We start from the raw sequence: 14,361 nt of genomic DNA, 5'->3' as shown, positions 1-14,361 counted from the left end.
TGATTGTTTCTCACTTTGACTCACTTTGCCTTCCATCGATTTTACCTGCTGATTGTGTGACAAAGTTAAACTGGAGGAGCTATTTGCGGTAAAAGAATCACTCGCTGGCCGAGATAAGATATCGTAATTAACGTGTTTCGACGACGTCGTATCAGAATGTATTGTATTCCGTGTGAGTGCATTTTCTTGTGCAGCCTCGTCCCTGGTCATAAATTGCTTCACGTTAACACCCCATAGGGATTTTACGATGTAGAATGGCTTCTCGACTGTCGCCACAACGTCTGAATATGGATCAACTTTTCGCGCTTGATCCTTTATCCTCACTCCCCATTCGGTGCGCACAAAGTTATCTTCAGTTACGGGATTTCCATGTTCATCCATCATGGCTGACTGTACGCGCATCATTTTTTCACTGTCCTCTTCTGCAGTCTGCGATGTGGGCTTTATGTCACTTTCCATGTTCCTCACATCTTTTGCCGGCTTCTGGGTTGTATTTGTTTCGTGAATCGGACTATGATTTGAGTTTCGAGGTCTGAGGCCGACCACGGCCTTGACGAAATTCAACAACGATATTTTCCGAAACGGAACGACTTCTTTACTCTCAATAAACTTGGCTGATCGCTGGAGTGTACTGTATCGGACCAAAGGAACTTTTTCAGAAAACAAATTAACTTTTTCCGTTCTCTTATCAATCGTGTTACTTGTGCCGTGGAAAGGTATCGTCCTTTCAGAAGCTCCATCCTTGCGTACGCGTTCTGTGCCCATAAACGAAACATTCAACCGTATTGACAAGTATTTAAGATACGTTTTTTCAAATTATTATTCTAATTTCCAGACAAAATTTAGGCAATGGATTCACGATGAGGCAAAGTCCACCACAAACACGCAGGACTGAGTAGCGTTTGAAATGGTTCCACTTTAAATATGGATTCAAAATGTGGAATGGTATTTAAAATGGTCCATTCAGTGATGAATCAATTTTTTCACTTGGATGAAGCAATGATTTAATAAATATCCTGACTATATGGCATGCATGAAGGCCAAGTATGTCTGCCTATAGCTATTCGTTGACTATTTTCATACAATAGAGTGATAATGTGGCCAACAGTTGGCACATCGACGACAGAAAATAACACGGAGAATTGCACTTGCTTGTCGAGATTAATAACATATGCACAAAACGGAATGATAAGCATAGCAAGACGTATATCAATCTTAGGAGAAAAAAAACTAATCGCAGTGTGTAATGTACCATTCTATATTTCACCTCTTTTACATTTTTGATTTGAAATGGAATTGTGGAAGGCATTTCCATTTGTTTATTTGAATGATATTTCACATGCATATTCCAAGTTGTGTTTTGAATCCATTAATGAAAGCATTTTACCCAGCCCTACGAATACGTTACTCCCTAACGCAATAAGTTGGACATATATCACTGTATAATGATATTTTTCTCACCAGATGATCTTGTAAACCTTTTGCTGAGTTTGGATAAGAAGCCCTCATCGTTCTTCTTACTTGCGATCACGCGCGACTTAGCTGTAAATAGTCACATACGTCGCAATTTAGGTATATGTACGTACAATCTAAATGTGCAGATAACTCGCTTTGAAATTTGGGAAGATAGTATATAAAGCAAAAATTGGAAAATGAATAGACAAAAATATTATTATTAATAAAAAGAAACTATGTGGAAAAAGGCTCCAAAGAAAAATATCAAAGACTTTGCGGATCAACAACATTGCAGAAAATTAATCTGATATTTTGTAGACCTTCAATCGAGCTTCAAATCTTTTCTCAACTGTCAAACATCAAGTTTCGTTACGTTAGGTTATTTTTCGAAGTAGCAGTTGTGAAATGTGATGAAAGAATTCGATGACGTACATTGGCATTAAAGGAAGCGAGAACTCCTTTCCTTAGGCGAATCAAACGACGTTTAAAGCATGTTATTACACTTACAGGTCGATATGTGTCTGGCAGGACCGAGTAATCTTTCAATCAGTACGGAGGAAGTGCCACTCTGCTGTAGTAACGAATTAATTCTTGCGGAGTGTAAAGTTGCGTTCATCGTAAGAATAAAAACTTGACAAATTTTGCTAACGTAATCGAGAAAGTTAAAATTTTACTTCAAAATATTATTTTGTATCGAAAATCCAGAAAACTGTCTATTTTTCGGAGTGTCGATATTTCTTTATTTTTGAACGCTTTTTTGTCACGAATCGAGACTCACACTCGAGATTCGAACACAGCATAAGCAAACAACTTCAAGATAGTGAGACTCGTATACTTGCTAGTTTGTTTCGTGGGTACGGATTTCTATGACAAAAAAATACGTATCCAAAATTCGATAAATAATGATAGCGTTTGCAAAAAGAACTATGTTCCGTAGTTTTAACGCTTTGACAGAAAAATAGTTTGTCGACTATTCGATTTTATCGCACTGGTCGGGAATATCGTTGGTAATTTCAAACTTTTAACATCATGCTGAAAATATTTTTGATCAACTCTTCGGTACAGGTACGAATTTATTCTCGATAATACGTCACTTTCTGTGACGCTGGGAGTGACTGAACCGAAAAAAAATACACAATTATGAATGAGATTGATTATAAAACTTGAGTATAGAAGGTTGGACAAGTGGTTTAGTATTACCATCATCATTTCTCAATCAGGAAAGTCATTTTCTTGACTTGTGGAGTTTGACAGGTAGAAATTTTGCAGCTGCATTTAATTTGACGGACTCATATATGCACGTGATATTTACTGATTAATTTCCTACGTTTAAAACTATAAAAAAATTATCTACAGTAATTAAATAGAATTCCTGTTATCATTCCCATATTTTTTGATGAACCACGCCATTCGATTATAACAGATACATCAAATCCGCAGAATTAAAGATGGAATCGAGAAGTTGAGTTGGAGGTCCTGGACGACGAAAAAATTCCATTAAAAATCTACCCTTGATTAACCATCGACTGAAGAAAATACAGTAGTAACAATATTTCACATCGCAAAAATACATGTACTCTATAATTTGAAGCACTGTTTTAGTTGCGACATTGCAACTAGTTCGCAACTATATTTCGTGCATATGACTTCTCTCGAGAGTGTTTTAAGCGGAAAAATATTTTTCAGATTTAAATTGTCGAGGTATTGTTCCCAGCTCTGCCCCATGCAACGTCCACCCGTCAGAATCAATGATTTAGCTTCGGTTAATCATCTCGAACTTTTTTCCCTGGAGACGAGACCCCCACGCCACCACGGTAATGGAATAATGGACCCGCTGGCCTCTCACGAATACGCGGGATTTTGTATCGATCTACTATATTTGACGTCGAAGTACAGGAACTTAATTTTCAGACTAGTAACGGACTTTGGTCCTGCGTGTCGTCCCATTTTGGTTCTAAATCGAGCACCGCAGCCTCACCCCGTACCTACACCGTAGAGGTTTATGAATGTCGAAAGTGTTTCTGCGGGAACGACACTGTCGTGAGCATTGGTCTCGAATCGCAGGCAAGACCTTTCAATGGGCTATGGCAAGTCGATCCACGTTCCTCGATAGCCTTTGATGAAAGTTTAAAGGACATTATCGCGGGTATCGGTTGGACATTACACACCACACGTGTCCCTAACTGTACCACCGTCGTCGATGCAGCTTTAAACAGCAATTCTGTCCCTCGCAGTTTAACGTCCGTTTCGCCTGACACATGTGCTCTATGTCTTTTATTTCGCTTCGCGACTTGAATCACAATCCGTATTTACCTATTTGACTTCGGAGTTCACAGAGCCTTGCAGTCAAAGCCCCAATTCGACATTCCATTTTGCCTGTTTCCAATGCACAGTTTAACTCTTATCAACTATTGAAGCGTAGATGTATTCAATTCCATACACGATGAAACGTACCTCTTCGAGCTTGACCACCCAATTTCTAAATAATTATTCTGAGACCAAATGATTTTCAGAAGTAAGGTCTGTTGCACTTTGGTGTAGAGAATATGGTAAAGGAAGAAAGAGCATATATTATACGTGAAGATGATTAGGAATCAATTTCCTCTGTGATAACTTTTCAATTCTCTTTTCAGGGAAATTCTCGAAATCATGATATGATGCTAGTTTTCGAACGGACTATGGATTACTCCACATCGCCGTATCATTTTTTAGTCAAGATTCTAATTCTCTCAGACACACGCCGTAGCTGAGGTTAAACATCGGCAAGTACCAAGCAACACCCAAAAGAGCTGTGAGGGAATTTCAGATATTTCCCGTGCCGAATGCCAAGAAGCCAAGATATTAACCGTAAATTTGTGGTCCCTCGTGCAAAATACCGTCGCAGCATGGCAATTGTATAAATTGGCTATGACAAACTTATCGTTCTCCCGACTTGTACCCTATTTACCGAAGCGTATGTGTTGTCGCAGCCCTGGTTGAAGTGGGGCCCTAGACTTTGGTCAATATTTTTTCTTCGTCGACGCCGCATGCAGGTGCGTCTCTCGGTCCCTCGTCGTCGTTTGAGACATCGTTCCCTCGAGGCATTGTCCTTCTTTTGCCGATCACGTACACCGACCAACTTCTCCGCTACGTTGTTTGATTTGTCGCAAAATTGATCAAATAAAATAAACGCCCGTGCGTTTGGTGGAAAAGCTGCCTGCTTTCTGCTGCATGGAAGTTCATCACACCCAACTACAGGCGCTCGTTGAATCGAAGCGTACGATAACGCAACAAGTGCATGAGAATACATTTTACAATTGAATTCATTGCAAATATGCGACTACTCACGTTTCCAAAAGTGAAACAAAACCGGTTCTTTTTTTTTCATTATATTGTTTTTGATTGCATTATTTTAACTGCTATTACTGAAATTTGTATTAGATTTTCTATAAACTTCGTATGAACTGTATCAGAGTCCTGTGAATTTTATGAATCTTTTTTTTTTACGGAAACGAACGTTCGAAAAAAATGGTGGACATCAATTTTTCATGCTCCTCATTTGAATTTAAGGTAATTTTCATCAAAGCCGTATTCGAGATCATCGTGAGAGTTTATCGGGAAAGACAGACAAACCGAGGTTTCTTTCATTTGAAAAAGTAATTCTCTTCCGAGACCAATACTTTTCCCGTATCGCGACAGGCGATAAAATGTAAAAAGGGAGGAAGAGCGACAGAAATAAATCGGTGCTTAGAACCTGAAGGAGTAATCAATCAACCAATTGACGATGAGTTAACAAGTGTGTCGCTTAATTCGAACGATGCTCACGTCGAAGCTCGTCCGGTGCGCTCATACAAATAGTCACAGACAGACGCAGGCATCGCGGTAAGCGTGTATACGCGATGGCTGGGGTTTAAAGCGTGTCTGCAGGGGGTGAGTTTACATTCACGGAGCAATGCGCGGTCCCGAGTCCCTGCGGCAGGGGTGAAACCGCTCGTTTATCAGGAACCGACTTCCAGTGAAAGCGACACCGGCGTCCCACACCGTGCGAATAACAATTCCTTCGATTGAAAAAGTATTGCCCGGCAAGCGACACGCCGAGTGGTTTGGAACTGGGGACAAATTTTTTTCAGCTGAACGATTTTTTCAATCCACTTAGATTCCATTGAAGAATTTCCTCCGTTTGAACGAGTCTTCTCCCGGGGGTTCAAGACTCTCTGCAATGGAAACCGAAATCACACTGGGATAGTGTCGATCCTTTAGATATATATATATATATACACAGCAGCGCTATCAAACGTCAGAAATTATGTACGCCAGCTTTCTCTCGCTGATCTCGATTACTCAAGTTGTGGCACGTCTTATATCTCTGTTTAATCACTTGGTAACGTGACAGTAATTATACATCTCGGATTACAAATTCGAGATCTATTCTAAATACTTACAAATGTACGGAGTACTTTGCCTCTATTTTCAGGTTCCATATAGATGAAATTTTTCATCCGAAATAGTTCTATAAGTTTCGAATTCGATGTTGGAGACAAATCTATTAGTAGAGTGTTGAGTTACTTTCAAAGTATCCTCGTGACTTTCAAGCGAATTAAGCTTGAATGTGGGAGGAATCAACACCGAATCAAGCTTGACTAAAACTGTTTTGGTAGCAGCGTGCAACCTTTCATTCGGCTGATTCTTTGAGAGAGAAGTATATTTGATTCGTCAGATTTCAAACGATGTTTACGAATTTTTAACAGCCTTAATAAATAAATCCGCATGGAAAACAAGTCTTCGTGTAAAAATCTGATTCTTTGACTCAAATCACGAATCATGCTTTAAATTTCGAACTCTACAAATAGTAAGAAAAAAAAAAAGAATCCGAAGTCCAAAAGACAAGGCAAGTGTTCCAAGTTAAATCTGTTTGTATTCCGGCCGACTTGAAATCTCAACACCCGACGTTCGCAGATCGCGATAAGATCGAGTTACGGACGGAAGAATAGCAAAACGGTGTTCGTATAAAATAGGTTGTTGGAAAGGTAACGTTAAAACGACGTGGCTCGTTGTCAGTAGGGACATGACTTTAATTTCCAACCAAAAATACAACCTTGACGTGAAATTAGGCAGCATCGTTCGGGGGATAAGACAGGATTCCGGTCGTTCCCCCTCTTCGTGAAAATTTACCGAGTCTGTTTTACTTTGTCATCTCCGGTTCATCCCGGCTGTCAACACGGGTATATTATAAATGCGAGCCAATTTAAAATTCATTACAAGGTGTAGAACCCGCCACACGCCCCTTGTCTGTCACTCCTCCGTCCGCGGAGGGGGTAATTGTTCGTCACTGGTACGTAAGCGGATCTCCGTGGACCGAGATGGAAGCGAGACTCGAAGGGCGAAACGGCCGATGAAGAGAGACGGGGAAAACTGTTGAGGGGCTCCGCTGCGCGGGGTTGACTTGGGGCGAGGAAAGGGAAAAGGAGAGGGATCGGAAGGGGGATGGGAACGAGGCAATCTCCCTCGTCTTGTTTATTTAAATAATGTAGGCGGAAGGGTGGGAGAGGAGGAGACGAGCGAGGCAAAGACAGAGAAAAAGAGAGAGAGAAAGAGAGAAGGCCAAGGGGGTTTGCCGGAAAATGGGCGACTACAAAGCCTTAAAATCCGCTAAGCTGTCGGGGGAAGCTGTCTGAAGCGTGTGACATCAGAGAAAACCCACCTGCCACACGAGCCACATTAGCTGCCACTTTTGGCTGGTTCCTCGTGTTACCGGCGAATGTTTTATTTTCGTTTGCCAGAAATGTTTCAAAGCTATCCAATTTTCAATTTTTTTTTTTTTTCACTTTCACGTACCGCAGAACCTACAAGGTACGTAAAAGCCGAAGGAAAGTGAAGAGAAAAAGGAATCTAGTTAAAGTGTTTGTCCTCAACTATAGCTTTTTCCCGACAGGCAAGCGAAACCCATTTTCAGTCATCGTCTAGTTGTGAGAAATTTATCTGCAATGCTGTGTAATATATTCTGATATCGTGAAATGTTATGATTAAGTAGACATATGCGGGTAAACGGTTAGAATTGGGTGAGTTTTGACAATACGTAATATATTCGATTAGGATTTCTTTTAGTTGAAATTATGTAGATCAGGCTTCTTTGAAATTTTTTTCCTTCGTAAAATTAATAATCAATAAATAAAATTGTTACTGACGATAACCATTTGATTCCGTGACATGTTTTGCGGTTTGCACGATATTTCAAAAACGGTTCAAACCGATTTCTTTTCAATTTTGAAGACATGATTTTGGGACAGTTTTTCCTCTTTGCCACGGTTCGAAGTTTATGTCCTTTTTTCCGACAGAATGACAATCATTTCAAGTTGAAATTCGACTTTTCATCATAATCTTCCGACATTTTTACTTAATTTTTAAGAAAATCGTAATGATTCGAAAAGTGGGCATGCCACAAAGAGGTGAAACTATCCAACAATATTCACTCCGAAATTAAGATAAATTGAATCAGCCGTTTTTGAGATGTTCTGAGCACTGCAAGACACGTCACCAAATGGAATAGTTGATTTTTGCGTCAGCATAACAATACTTCTGATGAATCAATTTTTTACTAAAAGAAAAAAAACTGTAAACGAAGCTCGGATCATCATAAACAATACCTCTAAATAAAATGAGCCCCAATCGAATCGAAGAATTGAGCCATGAATTTCAAAAATTGACTAATTTTTTCAATCGTAATGACCACAGAGTGATTATGTAAATTATAATTTCCACGTGTTCTAACTTCAACTCGAATACTTCTTCAAACTCAATAAAATTTGATCATTTTATTAGACATAAAATTAATTGCAAATAAATCATTCCTTTTACCAAATTCAGTTGTAAGTAATCTTGAGTAGTCAGTTGATTCTACAGAATAGAATACTACTAAACGCGAATCGAATAAAAAAAAGTATCTGGTTCAAGTATAATTGTCCAAGTGTAAACTATGGTTAGAATCGTCAAATAAACAGAAAAACTTCTGACAGATTTACGTTTCATTGTAAAATTGTAGATGTGCAATGTTTTTTACTTCTGTTGCGTTTGTAGTTTAAAATCAACAATCGAAGCACTATGTAGAATGAATTACCAGCGCATGTTTTGACGGACAGTCACAAGAGTGAAACCTATTAAAATCAAATGAGCTATTCAATTCTTGAGTAACGACGCATAAAATTTTCCGAAAATGCGTGCAATGAAGGAAAGCGGAAGAGAAACCCACGAAACGTATTATCAATCAAACAATTTCAGAATCGATGCAGTAAAAAAACGCCTTTAGCGTTCATGCTGAGATCAAGATGTTACATTGTCGTCAATTCGGGAATTTTAACACCAGCCAGTGTTTAATCGACATCAGATAGTGTTCAATTCGCACCAAACTGTGCTGCATTTTATTAACAAATGGTCAAACCTTTTCACAACTTTGATAATTTTGAGCTAACTGTATTTTCGATACTTGTCAAAATTAAACTAGGACTTCGCTGTGGGCGGACAATTTTCACTGAGGGTAAAAGAAACGTAGACTGTGTAATTTGCATAACATTCCGCAGGAGATGAAAAAAGCGTCTTACCGCGGAACGGCAAAACTCGTGCCACCGAGAAAAGATATGTCATGAAAAATTGCAAAACGGTAATTGGAACAACCAACACCCTTCTTTCTATCCGCTGGAGCGGAAGGCCGGGAAACTCTGGGTCCGAGAAAAAGTGGGAAGAGATAGGATATATAGATATAACGCTGGGAATAAAGAATTTACATGTTCGAGTTGCGCTATCAAGCTGGATCCCCTCTCTTCCCCCCGATTCTCAAGCCCCGCGCCTATCGGCCCCACCGCGAATCCAAGGCCAATCAATCGCTCCTGGAAGTCTCTTCTTTATAAATGAGGAGCGAGAAGGGAAGGTCGGGGTGGTAGCAGCTCAGGCAGTTCAGATATTCACGGGTTGATTACCGGGCGAAGGGGAGGAGGGGAGGAGATGTTGGCGGGGTACGGAGTGGTTGTAAATTCCCGGGAGGACGCCTAACTCGACAACTGACAAATTAGCCCCGCTTTTCGGCGACACTTGCGAAATGGGGTGACTACCGGTTGCCCCCATTCTTCCCTTTCTAGCCGGTCTTGTCTCCTCTCGGCAAACAGCTCCGGTATAAATAGACATATATATATATATATATATATATACACACGTATATATTATGTTATTTCGCGCCGATCAAGGATGGCTGCCCCCCCCCCCCCCCCCTTCCCCCTCCCCGTTCCACGAAATAAGCTTCGAAACGTTGCGCCCTTCCTCGACTCAATTTTCTTCTTGACGTCCAGCGATACGTCTTCGACTCGCGGTCAGCTGAGCCCGTGCTATTCGTCACTTATGCAAAGAACACCGGGCTTTGGGCTTCACTTGGTATATAAGCATGTACGTAGTCTATTTTTACGAGTCCTCGATGCTTCGAGTCCGTAGTTTAATGATGATGGAGTCATAATTGCGCCACTTGGACGTTATCATGCCTCTCACAGGATCAATTCGAATCGCACTGATTTTCAGAGTATTCGTTACACTTTGGCTAACGATCAGTTAGAAACAAGATCTATAATGAGAGAATTGTTTTTTGGTATGTCTGAGATTCATTGTGAAGTATAATTTGGCCGAGTAATCGATACTTGGGATCTTTTTACTTAGGTAAAGTAATCATGCTTCAAAGAATAATGGATGCACAATGAGTTGTAGGACGTGGAATGTGAGTCGAGACAATTTAGCTGCTAGGCGTTTGTGAAAAAAATTTAAATGATTACCACCGACGGTACGTGAAGTTAACCCACAATACTAATTGTAAAACTGAATTACTCGACTTACAGACATGCCATGCCTGCCATACTGATTTTTAATGGGTTACCTGCAGGTATTCGTATTGAATTATTCCGATGCGGTTCGAAAGTAAGGGAACCGAGTGAACTTCCAGTGACGGAGAAATTTCATGTTCAACCTCATCCGCCTATATGCGATATCACAAGTGACACGATAAGCTTGTAGGTATGTAGCATGCAAGGAAAACATGGTCGTACCGTACAGTAGATTCGTGCTACATATAATATATACGTTAACATATTTGAGCATACATGGATTACGTACCACTTGGAAGGTGATGTATACGAGGAATATAAGACAATATATGCGTCAAGTATGAATCACATATGACCACATACGAACAGTATGTTAAACATTTAATGCGAAATATGTATAAGGCATAAACACTGCTGACCTATGTGGAATTTCTGACAGGATAACTATATACGTGAAAAGCACAATTATTTTCACCTATCAACTGTAACTTTTCGTTGTTCTCTTTGTTCTCGGGATAGGTGTAAATTGGAATGCACAATGTTCGCGATACTTAGACTTGAGAGCTGAATGTGAAATTCAGCTGCGGAATGCCAGGAGGAAGTGAAGAGAACTCGATGCTTGAGGTTCGGCAACTACCGTCTGGAGACCGGTGCCCCGGATCAACTCATCCTGCGGCATCGTTCCTGAAACTATACCGCAGCACGAGGTGCCTAGATGCACCAAATTGCTTCCCAGTATGTACGAAGCCGATATAGAAATCCACGAATATGTCTGTTCAAAGTGTGCCTCACGCGGGTCCCAGGTATATAAGTCGAGTGCGTGGGTTAAAAATAACTGAGACGCCATCTGCCCATCGTCGCACATACGCGCTGATAAACACCACTCAAACATTAGGTCAAAAAACTCTGAGATCTTGGCCCGTGGACTCCTCCTGCTCTAGCTTTGATCTCACAAGGTGATCCACCTCCACTCCAAGAGGCAATCACCCCCAAGGCGTTTCAGATTATGGACACAAAAGACTCGGACGTCTGCGGACCTAGTGAAACTTTCATCTCGAGACGGGCTACCGTGCTTTCCCATGTCCGTGAATTCACGTTCTCGAATCTTGGCATAAAAATATCACTGCTTAGTTCGGTATCGAAAATCAAACAGTGATTTTTCTTCACAAGTTGAGTAGAATTTGCAATTAGACGCAACGTATATAGAACTGGTGTTTTGTTGTCGTGATCACGTGCCCGTCGAAGTTTATTATAAACTGAACTGATATCTCAACTCGTTATTATCTTCTTAATGAAAATAAAGACTAAAAACGAAATGTCCCTTGAAACGATTGTCTACTCACATTTTATGGTAGGATGGGATGACCTGATTTCAAGTATTTGTCGCTAACAGCTGTTGCCTGGCATCATTTCACTTCAGGAGCAAAATGCATGTATCAGCGCAATCGAAAATTATCGTAACACGAAGTGTTTTTGAAAACATCATAAAAAAAAAACTCGGGGGAATAAGTTAACTTACCGACTGGAACGAATAGCTTCATAAGTATAAATGGATTTAGGTTTCATTCAGATCCGGCTAAAAATGTGTTATGATGTGACCGACGTGCCCGAAAAATTGTTGGAAATAAATTGTTTTTCTTACCAGTACGGATACGGCATTGTCTAATATTTTCGTATATCTCGACAAAAGTGACTGTTGGAATGTATGATAAAACGGTTCCTATAAATATCGTCCACTGAACTAATTAAGAGTAACTGACAAATCGATACACTGCTCCAAATCAATGAGTCAAAATATTAGAATTATACAGTAGGTAGGCATAAAGTTAGCAACTCGGAAATTTTACCTTCAGAGATCTAGAAACAGTCAACTTAGAAAAATCATAACAATGTGGATCGACAACACGGCAATTATTTTACGAAAACATAGATTTTTAAGACCATGAATCATAACAAACATTGGTATCATGAACATTCAAGCTTTTTGATATTTCAATCTATTCAATATCAAAAATTGCTAATAGTTGTATGGAAATTGTCATGATAGTTTTCTTCAATATTGAGTTGTGTTGAGGTCAAATTTCATCGTTGGTGAGATTATAATTTTTAAATCTTCAACTCTTCGGAAAAAAAGAGTTCGCTTGCAACAATTTTACCCCAAGTGCCTTTTTTTTGGAAAATAAAAGTTTCTTCTCAAGACTGAGAAACTCTAACGATCGGAGTTATATCACGTATAGGTTAAGTAACTGGATGATCGTTGATTTACTTTGATGTTACCAATAGAATTAACAATCGTTGAACTAAAATCGGGTGATAAAGCTTGAACCTTCAATCATGTCGTCAATCCCCGTTCGTTGTACTCCGAAGATAGAAACTTCACGACAACGTGACTGAAACTGTACATTAACATTTGACCGAAGTAAACCCATACCGCAGATTTTATCGAAGATAGACTCGATTAATCCGGTACAAACAGGCGGTGCACCGGTTACTCATTCCTACTTTTGTAAATTCTGTAAATCATAGCTAGTCCAAAACGTCCCGTCACTCGTTCTTATTTTCATACCTTTGGTACTTCATTGCTCGTCTAAAAGGTCTTGTCACTGACACGCACAATAAGTTGCTTCTACACGGTGCTGAAACCGTTTCTGAGAAAGTTTTCCGGCAGTACGTTGTAAGGAGTGGTACTCCGAGAGGCACCGCAGCCCGAAGCATCTTCTAGAGAGGATAATATAGAAGGTCTATCCTCGGAGTCTCTAACTTAGCCACGTACAATTACCATACATCTCAGTACTGCTCGTATATAGCCAAGCCGGGTTATATACGCTTAGACCAGAGTTATGGATGGATACGCTAACTTCCACCAGCTTAGCGCTATTCAAGATATATCGCGTCCCATTTCCCTGGGCTTGTTTCCCGGTTCCATACTTTGGTTTGCACAAGAAAGAAAAACAACGGAACCGCCTTTGCGAAGGATGGAAAAATCTGGGCTGAAAAGACATCGCTCGCCTTTTCGCGAAAATATATGAACCACTGCATCGGGCGTGAATCGAGCCGGTACTACCGCAGTCTTGCACTTACATCCTGGTGCGAAGAAAACGATACCAGTACGACGTTCCGCAATGTATGAATTTGAAATTGACGCGGGTTGAGGACGAGGCGCGAAAGATCCGACATTGGGAACGAGACACGGAATCTGAAAAGAAGCGATTTTCCTTGGCCATCATCGGCACGGTAAACGTTTCGTTCGCTGTCGCCCGCCAGACTGTGCCGAGCAGGACTCGTTGATCGATGGGCGCCCGTCAGTTGGCAACAGTTTTAATTAAACCACCCTCGAGATTAGCTCCCCCTTCCACGACCAAACGCCTGTTTCCGACTCATTCTAATTGTTTTAAATCTCACCCCACAACAGTGCAGAGTTTCACCCGTGAGTATTAGGGGAGAAAAGAAAATATATCTATTAAAAGAAAGAGAGGAAAGCACGCGGCCCATCAAGGTGACAGATTCCGCGGTTTAAGTGACGTTTATAAGATCTTATAAGAGAAGCCTCGCTCCAGCGGCACCCCTTCTCACGATTTTCATCCCCAATTGTATCCCCGTGAATTCGTTCTATTAATTTCTTTCGTCCCACGGTTATTCGTCACTTCGCAGTCTGCGGCACGAAGAAGGTCTCGGCGCGTGCACGCCTTGGCATTTCGGATATGTTCGACCGTAGGGCACGTGTCAGATCAGGATTTCTCGGAATCTCTGCCACGTCTGGCATGTGCCGGGAATGTCCGCACGGATGACGCCTTGGCACACCGTCGCCCTTCGTCTTCTTCGTTTCGTCGCCCAGACGTCTTGGACCCCACGAAGATCCGACTTCCGGCATCCCGGTGTCCGTCGGACACCGACAACTTCTCGAAAGGCAGGACACCGAACGTCTGTCAAGCTGAAGAACCGCGCCGCAGACTCTTGCCAACCGCGATGTTTCACACCACAAATCACAACCCCCAAGGGACTCGGGTAATAGCTTGGTGAGATCGTCTCGGTGATGCGATGTCTCGTCGAAAGATAACAGCCAGGATCTCGC

The sequence above is a fragment of the Neodiprion pinetum genome, chromosome 4 (assembly GCF_021155775.2).
Source record: "Neodiprion pinetum isolate iyNeoPine1 chromosome 4, iyNeoPine1.2, whole genome shotgun sequence".
NCBI classification, from domain to species: Eukaryota; Metazoa; Arthropoda; class Insecta; order Hymenoptera; family Diprionidae; genus Neodiprion; species Neodiprion pinetum.
The sequence above is the reverse complement of the archived record's forward strand: the minus strand, read 5'-3'. Positions refer to the sequence as shown.